General features: G+C 34.7%; 1 pseudogene; it reads right to left on the reverse strand.

Annotated features, from left to right (window-relative positions):
* Positions 1-8,692: 8,692 nt before the first annotated feature.
* Positions 8,693-10,694, reverse strand: LOC111028664 (annotated as a pseudogene).
* Positions 10,695-11,022: the final 328 nt, after the last annotated feature.

The following is an 11,022-nucleotide window of genomic DNA, read 5'->3' on the forward strand; positions in this document are numbered from 1 at the left end:
CGGAGGCTTTTATTTCTATACAATATATAACATAATATTATATGTACAGGGTGATTCGCCGAGCACGTTCACCAAATAACATTTTCAAATCATCATATAATATGTAGCTACCACATACATCCCGAGCCCGTTCTCGTGGACCACCTATTATTTATTCTTAGTAAATAATTCGAAAACCGCTCAATCGAATTTCGATTTAGATAAGGTTGGACATTTCCAAAAAGGTTATCCGCCAAAAAATGTACAGTAGAAAAGGGGTGAAAGCAGAAGTTTGCATCTCCGGGGGACACTCCGCAGTCCGCTTGTTCAGCTGCAGTATGGAATAAAAATCTCAAGAATTTGCAAATACGGTCTTTAATTTCAAAAAAAAAATCCCGAAATCAGATTTCGAATAATTGCGTTATCGTCGAAAAAAGGGGGCGAGTTCCGTCGGTGAATCACCCTGTACGATATGTATAAATTATGAAAAGAATAAAATCGGCCTTTTAAAAGCATAATAATAATAATAACAACAACAACAAAAACAACAATGTGATATAAAGCCCTCTTAAAAATTCGTCGGAACCGCGGGCGGTGCAGCCTTTTCGGTCGCTAACGATAATTTATACGACGACGGCGGCCGCTCGCTTAATCCGAAGAGTATAGACTCACTCGGCCCGGAAACACTCGATTCTTGGCCGTTAATTTCTGTATAAACGCCGCCGGAGAGTACCGTTTAGATCCTCTCCGCATCGCGTATATGATGTATTATGACGATTTTATGATCGGGTGCCCTGTGCGTGTACACGGTCGTTTAATCGCCGACGAGGACGATTCCGGCGTTTTATTCCCCTGCGGAGAACGCGTCCCGCAGACCATATCGTAACCCTCGTCGCCGAAAACCCGCTCACAGTCGTATTTCACGATTATTACCGCGGCTACGCGTACATAACATAATAATAATATAATATATCTTTCGTTATATTTTTGATTTCGGGTTTTGTGTTAAGTGTAATAATAATAATAATAATAATAATAATGTATTATAGTATAAATATAACGTGATGTTTTCGTTTTTTTTCGTCATTTCCATTTCCAACAAGTGTTTTCGAAACCACTTGAGCCCGTCGAATCCGTTATTACGAGGCCCCACACACTCCATGGATGGGTATATAATATTATATTTAACATTATATACTATATATATAGAGGTACAAGGTTCAATACATAGCCGTCCATGTAAATATTATACAGGTGATTCGACTGCTCTGTCAAAATATAATATCTGACGCATTGGTTGAAGTTGCAGTGATCATAATACTTACGGATTAATTTCAATTTGTTGTAACCGTATTATTACTGTATTTCCGTAGTCCCGAAAGAATCTTCCAAATTCATTATCACCGGCCTATGGCCTCTGCACACAAAATTAAACGACTCAAAAACTACTGGTTCGCAAATTTCGATTCAGACGCGTCCAAATGTTCAGAAAACTTATCTTCCGCCGAACGATATTTACGGTTCTGAATAAGGCGGGTTCTCATTGGAAAGTTTGCATCTGCACGGCACAGTGTTCACGTGGGACGTGCAAAACAAAAATCTGAAAATGTTTAAAATGCGCTGTCCGTACACATCTAGCAAATTTAGAAATTCCCGAAAAAATCAGATTCTGAATGGCCGCATCGAGTTTACGATATGAAAATAGCGGGGTTGTGCGCGTCAGGCGAATCATCCCGTACGCCATAGTGCACATAACATGACGCGCCGGTGCATCTCATATATTTTATAATACTGCACGTACAGCTAAGATAAAACAGCGTAAAACTGCATATAATAATATGATCATGTGCCTACGACGGAAATTGTGTGTGGTCGTCGTCAAAAGTAGTGAGCGTATATACACACTGCGGGCTGCACCGGGCCGCAGATCGCGTACGATCGCATACGTATATTATAATATAATTATGTGCACCGCAAACGGGCAAGTGTAATGCGTATATTATTATAATAAACACTGCTCGCAGTCGGGTTCGGTTTCATTCGATTTTCTACGTTATTGTTGATTTTCCGTCCACTGCGCTTGTACGACGACCAATCGATTTGATTCGCGTCCACGCGGTGCGTATGAAGTCCTGTATAATAATAATAATTACAATAATAATAATAATAATAATAATAATAATAATAATGACACAAACACGCGTACAGTAATAATATTACCTACATTATTTATCCGGGTTTTATATGCAGGTGGGTGCGATTTTCGCGACGAAATATCCTCAGGGTGTGCCACGTCTGATGGCGTTGACGCTCAGGCGATACCGTATGAGATAGGTCTCGTCGAGCAAATTTTCATACCACATACATGCAGGTATAAGCCACACTGCACGACGTGATGTTGTGTGTGGGTATAATATAGGTAATAAAAGCGAAAAGCCGTTCGTTATGGCAAGAGCATCGATCGAGGACGGCTGGACCGATTTGGCTCATTTTTGTTTTCCCATAAATGTTTTGTGGTATTCTAAATGAGGTTTTTAAGGAAAGAAAAATGGGAAAAGTTGACCGGGAAATTGGAAAATTCGGGAAAAACTGAAAGGCTATTTCCCATGAGGTTTTCGTACGCATACTTATTATAGGTATAAACGGTTACCATTGCAGGCTACATATATACCTAATATAATTCATACGATGTAATAATTTTGATATTTGGTCACTATATTTTTAACCCACGCGTTGGTTCATCCTTTTGGTTTTCAATAAAAGTTAGGTCAATAGAGATTCCTCGAGACTCGGAGGGCGCTTATAGATTATTTTTCAATTTACTGAAGTAGCTAAAATATAGCTCGAACGATGATTTTTTTTTCAGCTTAAGAAATTATGTCATCTGTATATTTTATTTATAGGTTTTTCATTGATTACATAATATTATATTACCCACAATTATAGTATTAATAAGTAGAACTATTTTGCATTTTTTTACAAGTAAAACTATAAAAAAAAAACATCAAATCTTTGGCTCGGGCATCGGCGGGCGAGACACCTATAATAATAATATTATATAAAACCGTATATTACCGCGTTAAATTTTTATATTTTAAATTCATGGGCGTATCGATTTGTCCTTGTCGTCGTAGTGTACTAACGTCGCGTCACTCGAGCCTTTTCCCGAACCTCGAGACTACATGTCATAGGTCCCACAGCTGCCATTAAGTATATTGAAATTCCAGTGCTATAAATACACCTCGAGACACAGCTAACGGAAGACGTCTTTTTTGGTTTTCTCCAGCACGTGGGTGATATTTAATTATCGAAGTGTTCGATTTTCCGCGACGTCTCGCGAGCGTTCCACGAAGCCGTCAGATCCGCTGCAAATCTCGGGCGATATCCTCAGGGCGTACGTTTGATAATATAAACGAGGAAACTGTATTGCAATGGGTCTGCAAGTGTATGACAATAATAATATATACACTGCACCTAATGATTATATAAATGCATACCACGGCGAGTTTAATTTTAATTTTGTTTGAAATTTCAAAACTAAACACACGAGAAACAGATATAGGCATGGGCGGACTTTTGGTTCCGGGGGTACGCATTACGAATAATGTTCCACAAGAATTTTAAAATCCATTAGGTACAGACAATTTGTTTACAATTTTAACAATTCTTACAGTTAAAATTGATCAAAATCTCTGTCTAAATAAAAATTAGTGTGAGTAGGTATCTATATAATAGCTAAACCTACAAGTTATTATGTAGAAAACGATAAAATATTAACTGTACAAATATGAAATAATTATAAAATTGATAACATACCAAATTGTTGTCTTTTGAGAAATCATTCAAATATTCAGTGAACTACCCCAGCACAGCCGGTCCCCATTTATGACTGCAGAAAAACAAAGTTTTGGTTGTTCCGGATCATCGGCGACTTTCGTGGACCACAATAATTGATCATCACTTTTGAGTAACATATATATTATTACTTCGCGTATTTTGTAGAATTGATTTTAAATAGAGCTTCAAAAACTAATGGGTAATGAATTTATTCACGTACAGCGAATACCACAAACGGAAAAGTACCGAAAACCAACCAACCCTTATGGGTCTTATGCGAGACAACTATAGAAACGTTGGTAGGTGGAAGACGAGGCTTTTTTTCGTTCGGTATTTAATTATCGAAGTGTTCGATTTTCTCCGACTGCGCCTCGGCGTCAGCACCGCATGCAAATCTCGTCTCGACGTCTGTAATATATTTTGTCGACAGCGGCACTCTTATATTGTACATATCGGAATTACGTACACTTGTCGGCGGATGGAGGTGGAAAATTGCGACACAAATTCGCATCGGCACTCTTTTCATCGAACGAAAACCACATTATCGCCCCGTCGCTTCCGCCATACAATGTTCTCCGGCACATATATTGGATGACATTGTCTTGTCATCGGGATTCCGAATTTGTTCGTCCTACTCGCGGGTATTCGGGGCGCATTGGGCACCTCCCCGACACGCGATTTTCCCCGTATCGTAGTATTATTTCCACACGGTCTTCGTGTGTCGGTTTCTTTATCCGCGCGTGCGAAGTCGTCGTCGTCGTCGTCGAACTCATACTTCATAGCTTACGTAATCTTCAATCGTAGGTACGGCGATAAAGTGAATTCGAGTCGGCCCCGCAAGAGTCAAAAGTAAAAAAAAAAAAAAAACATGAAACCATCGCGACCGCGCTGACCCGAATTCTGGTACAGTGTTTATTACTGCCAGACGCCGACCGGCGGGCGACGGACTTTTCCGGTCTTCGCGGCGCGGCTTATTGTCTCGTGACTCGGTAATATAATGTGCACTGCAAACATTAAAACGCTGCGTAATTCTATAACGTCAACCACCATGCGACCATAACCATGTTATATACGTATGCTATCCACTACCGGACCATCAAGTCTTTGTTTATACAGACGGCCGTAAAACCGTTCTCGTTTCGGTTTATTTATCATTAATTATTATTATCGTAGCCGTCGTCGTCGTCGGGGTGGGACATTCGGTGTATTATTATATCGTGGCATTTGTCTGTTTCGCGTTTTAATGATTTCGTTCCCCTCCCCCTCCCACCCATCCAAATCCAACCTTATTTATTGCACGTCGCGAGTCCACGATTATACAGTTCAGCCCCCACGCCTCGTGTGTATAAAAACAGTGATAATACCTCATAATATTATTATTTATATGTACATGCGATTTTGTCGATAAAATTACCATCGTACACCGAAATGATTAATCGTGCAAGACAATAGGTACAAGACGGACACACACGTCCGCTGCAGAGTCGCCCAGTTTGTGTGCGTAGTTATTTTCGTTCTCGTTGATATCGATAGGAAAAAAATTATCAATATAAATGGGTGGGTAATATGCGTGTCCGCCGGCTCTGTACGCAGTCCACATAGATCGTCAAAGGTCACTGGTAAACAAACTCGTCTTTTTTTATAATACGTAAAGTAATATTATATCGTTCGATTTTAGGTGCACGACACGTCAATATGAACATACCCGTAGGCCGTAATTCGTTTTTGCTATACCAAAGAAATAAATTGAAAACATTAAAATTTATTGTCATTAAATGATCTGAATATGATTGTTTTTACCGTTTTTCATTCGACTCTTATAAAATGCATTTTATACATTTTTATAGAGTATACATTGTATACTCTACGGTCTATAATATACATATACGTTCTAGTATACATATACGTTCTAGTCAAGTTGAAATTAAGGTTTTTGAATTAATTAAGTGTAATACAAAACTTAGAAAAAGATATCCTTTAATATTAGGATTAGAATGTCTAAACGACTTGGTATCATTATCAGCAATTTTAATAATTTTAACAGTCACAAAAAATGTATCAGTACAATAGTTAAATTTCTATTGTAATTTTATGTTATCATATTTTATTCTATAGGATATTAAATATTTATTATTAGTAACAGTATTTTCGTTACACCTATATTAGTTGATATTTTTTGGTTGTATTATGCTTTAGTTTTATAAGCACATTGTACATCCTTAAATTTTAACAAGTTCATTTAAAAATTAGTATTTATTTAATTATAGAACTCAGTGTCTTCTCTACAAGCTTTGCTTTTCGGAGTCATCATCATTTTAAATTCATATTTTTTTTAGTATTTTTTTAATGTAAAATGTAAATATATCTTTAAAATGAAATGAAATGAATTGTATTATTATTATTCTATATTTTATGTGCGTTAAAGATAATTTCATGTGCTAAGTAAATACGTAGGTAAAACTAATATTCGTAAACGTGCAGCGATGTTCTCGCGCCCAACGAGATATAATACTACGGCGCAATAATAAATAATATTATACTAATATTCCGATCCTTATGGAAACATTATTATGAAGAGAACATGCAATAATTTTCAACTCGTACGTGTATTTTTTTTCCTACCACCGAGACTATAAAATTTAATCGTTTTTAATTTATTTTGTTTTACCGGTCACAGTATATAAATATTAAATATAAAATGCAGTGTGTTTGAAAACACGGTAAATAGTGAGCAATAAAATAATCGTATAATAAATACCAACACGCTGTGGGCATGCAACATATTTGGGATGAATAGATTTATTAATTATTGCGTTAACTGCAGCACGCGATAATAATTTCTACGTGTGTTATATGCGGACACATAGCATAGACTATAGGATGTGTATAATAATCACTCGTATAAAGGCGCACACACACATATTTTGTAATACACATTCGAACGTTTATCCAATCGAAAAAGTGGTGGCGATAAACTCGATGAATACAAAATGTGTAATGCCATGGGTACCTAACTATATTGGGTACCAAACTACCTAGGTATATACTATTCACGCGTCCGTACGAAATCGAATTGATTATGTTCCGTGTAGAATTTATAGGCAACGTACGATTCTAAATTATAACCTGTAATCGGTGAAAAATTATGTGAGCACACGATTGAGGGGAGGTCAAAGGGCAAATAATAAATTTGTACACGAGTCCCGAAATCGTTTGGTAACTGAGCACCCAACTGGTACCCTGCAGGGTAAGCGTCTTTATCGTTTCAAGATTTTACAAACATTTCTGGAGAAAAATACCATAAAGCATGCAGAAAATGCATTTCATAAGTACTTACATTACACATATTTCATCTCGCCGTTCAATACTTACAATATAATGTTTGAAAAACTTGAAGATATATACTTGGGTACCTATATTACAGAATAATATGTTGGCATAAGTATACTTCATAATATTGAAGTCCTCACTTTATAGGAGTTTCGTAATTGTTGAAATCGCGACGACTTTTTCAGGCCTCTCATGCAGTCGGGTATGTACCTACTACCCATCGATATTGTACCTGTATAATAAACTGTTTACAGTGTTCATCAATAAATCGTACACGATTATAATAATATCCCGAGGGGTATTCGCATTACGCCTTCGTCGATTAACGTTTTCGCGGTCCGTCCGTCATACATAATAACATGACGTATATAATAGGTACACACCGATTCGGCTTCGAAGGTCTGTCCGCGAAATGGTGCGGCACCGCTATATAACAGCACGCCTCGAGGCTCTTATTGTGATTTAAATTAAATCGTGCCCGACGTTAATATTATAATGTACTGGATGTTTCACCCAGCATGCTCACCCCTTTTATCCTTTAATCATGAATTTATGTGAATTTTATTTTATTTCTTTAAATTTTGAAGTAGACATACGTTATAATAAGGACCATATTTACAAATACTGAAGGTTTTCTCTCATGCAATTTAAAGAGTCTCCGATTGCTGTGCAAACCTATATCTTTCAAAATAGTATGTGAGCCACTGGTTTCTATTGTAAATTTTTAAGGAGATAATTGTTTCGAAAATGTTGATATACATGTTTATAGAATAAATTACATATTAATATTACATACCCAATATTCGACAAACACCAGCATTCCCTTATCACGCACTACATGTAGAAACCACAAAAAAAAAATGTACTCCCCAAGGCAACTGCTTCTGTTTTTACTGTGGTACGCCCCTGAACATAATATGAGTAATGTTCAATAGACGTCTCAGCGCGGTATCATTATACAAAACATTGCGATGTTTAGAATTATAGTTTCACTTAAACTCTGTTCAGCAAGAGAACACGCCGTGTCCCGACGAAAATTGGTCCTTCTGCGCATCCGCAAGTGACGGGGCGAGACCGGTTTTATTATAATGGCAAGGTGTCACGTGGTAATGCGCAGAAGAACCTATTTGCGTTGTGCCGCTGAGTGTTCTCTTGCCAGACAGATTATTTTACTACAAATCTGCAAGCCCAGTATTATTATAAAATAAACATGTAAAATGTTTATAATAATCAGCCTGTATTATGTATTAAATATATTAAATAATGTCCACAATAAACATCAGTATTAAATTTTCTAATTAAAAATCAATTGTTTGGAAAGAAAAATATTATTATATATTATTAATTTAGTTTTATTTAGCTGAATATAAATATGAAAATAAATAAATAAATATTTCATATGGATATGAAATTATATAAAATTATATAATAAAAAATAATATTGTTTAGAATATTTAATTCAAATGTAATATAATGCAAAGGTATACTAAAACAAAAAATATTATAATTGGATAAAAACATAAGTAAATGAAAAATACCTTGGTATATAATTATTGTATTCGTGTGTTTATACAATTAACAACAAAGTTAATGACTGTATGAAAAAAAAGTAAAAGCTTGAAATTATAATAATAACAGTAAAATCTAAGACTCCGAATGACACATTGATGAGACCAAAGCCCAGTTTTCTGATAGTTGAATGAAAAAACATTTATATTTTATATCAGTTAAATTAATACTATACAATTCAGACATATTGGAAGTGTCAACAATGTACACCCCAATTTCAAAAGAAGATATTGGTGTAGTACTAAATTCAGAGTTGCTGAGGAACCGTTTTACAATTAAATTAGTTGGTTTATTTTGTGTTTGAACAATATGGTAAACCATAACAATATTATTATTAGTAAGCATTAGGTACCTATCTTTTTCATTAAGTACGTTTATAACTGTATTTTTTAGTCCTAAAGATATCTTTTCAAAAAGTTTATCGTTAATTTTGAAAAACGGTGAAGAACATTTGTGTATTATTTCATCACTTAACACAGGATGTTGATTATGTAAATGAGAAGAAAGTTTTTGATATATTTTTTGTTTTTGTAGTATACTGTTTAAGATTTCTTGCAAAGGATATTTGATTGACTTCATAGATCTTATAATTTCTTGTATAAAATTGTCGTAACGGAAACAACTAAAATTGTCTAGTGGGCCATGGATAAGAACATACATTGGCAAATGAATCAAACTGTGTACGTTATAAGATATGAATTGAGAGCCATACAAATTTGAATAATCATTAACAAATTTTTTTAGGAGCTGAGTTGCTAATTTGTTGTACTCTAAACAGGTTTCAGCGCAAATTAAAATTCTGATTGCATAAACCAACAACAGAAAATGTAAATAGAACTTTTCTTTTAAGTTACCTTTTAGAACAATTTGACCAGTGTATAATAAAAAAGTTCGAAGTTCTGTGGCTTTGTAATATTCGATTTCATCTATCGCTCTGGGCAAACGACATATCTCAGATGGTACATAAGATCTCAATTTCTTCAACTCATCATTTATTTTATCTTTTTTATTTTTTTCCAATTTTACTTGTTTATCACCTTTTACCCAAAATGCAATTAATTGTTTTACTACACCCAGGCATACGTTGTGCATGTAATCTAACACAACCGTATTTGTGATATTAATCGGTAACCGAGCTAAAGGACTATCGCCTTTATGGTAATGCTTATCTGTTTTATTTCTGAACGACTCATCAGTTCTTAACTGTGCATTTAAACCGGGATATGTCATACGTTGCTCCAAATATGTGCCCTCTTCCATACAGAATGTACAACCAAAATATTCATTGTCACCTTTGACATTCAGTAAAAATGCTTTTGCAGTGGAATCACACGAAATATATGAAATTTTTATCTTAAAAAGCAATCCATTCACACTTAGTCCGTTGTCTAACAGCTCCAATAAATCTATGATTAATGGATTTAAGAATTCTTCAACGGTTGGGGTTTTTGAACTCCATGGAAAAAACCAATAGGTACAACATTTTCCTTTAATTCTTTAAAATTTAATATTGAAATTAATACTGGCCAAAGATGATATTTGGGACTTTTTGATATAAGATGTCCATCTATATTAATGCCTAGCTCTAACACTTGGGATTTAATGTATGTTTGTGCATTATTTTTAATTACAATAGGTAGCATCATAGTTTTTAGACCTAAATGTATGTACCATCCACCAGAAATAACAACAATATCATGAAGTTTGGGAGTTTTGATCAATGTCCTAATATCTTCTGAGACGTCTAAACTTTCATTTTTCAATATCTGAAGCAAGCTGTTACAAAAATTATGCGAAACATTATGTTTTAAAATCAATAAACGCAATTTTTCATTTAAACTTAAGTTATTCAGTACATAATTTTCTGAGATAAGATTCAAAGTGTAATTTTCAGGGGTATCAATCATTGAATTATAGTACTTGGATTGAACTCTTTCCAAATTTGGCATAGTAGGGAAATCTTCTGTGTTCTTCGAATCACAAATCTGAAATAAAAAATTAAGTTTATAAATACTTTTTACCAATTCGTTTTTAATTAAAAGTTTACTATTTTATCAAACATTTGTTTTTTTAATTATCAATGATAATTATTAATTTGTACCTATTAAATCGTTAATTGATACATAGGTAAATACACATTTCAATATTTGATTATTTAAATTATTAAAACTTAATTATTGCTGTTTTTAAATTAGTAAAAATAGCGATTTTAATACCTTATGTGTGTCTTTAGTAAGTATGTTTGCTACTGAGGTACTAGCTTCAATTTGTCCTGCAGGTGGTCTAATAGACGATAGTTTTTTATCA

The sequence above is a fragment of the Myzus persicae genome, unplaced genomic scaffold (genome assembly GCF_001856785.1).
Source record: "Myzus persicae strain clone G006 unplaced genomic scaffold, MPER_G0061.0, whole genome shotgun sequence".
Classification (NCBI taxonomy): Eukaryota; Metazoa; Arthropoda; class Insecta; order Hemiptera; family Aphididae; genus Myzus; species Myzus persicae.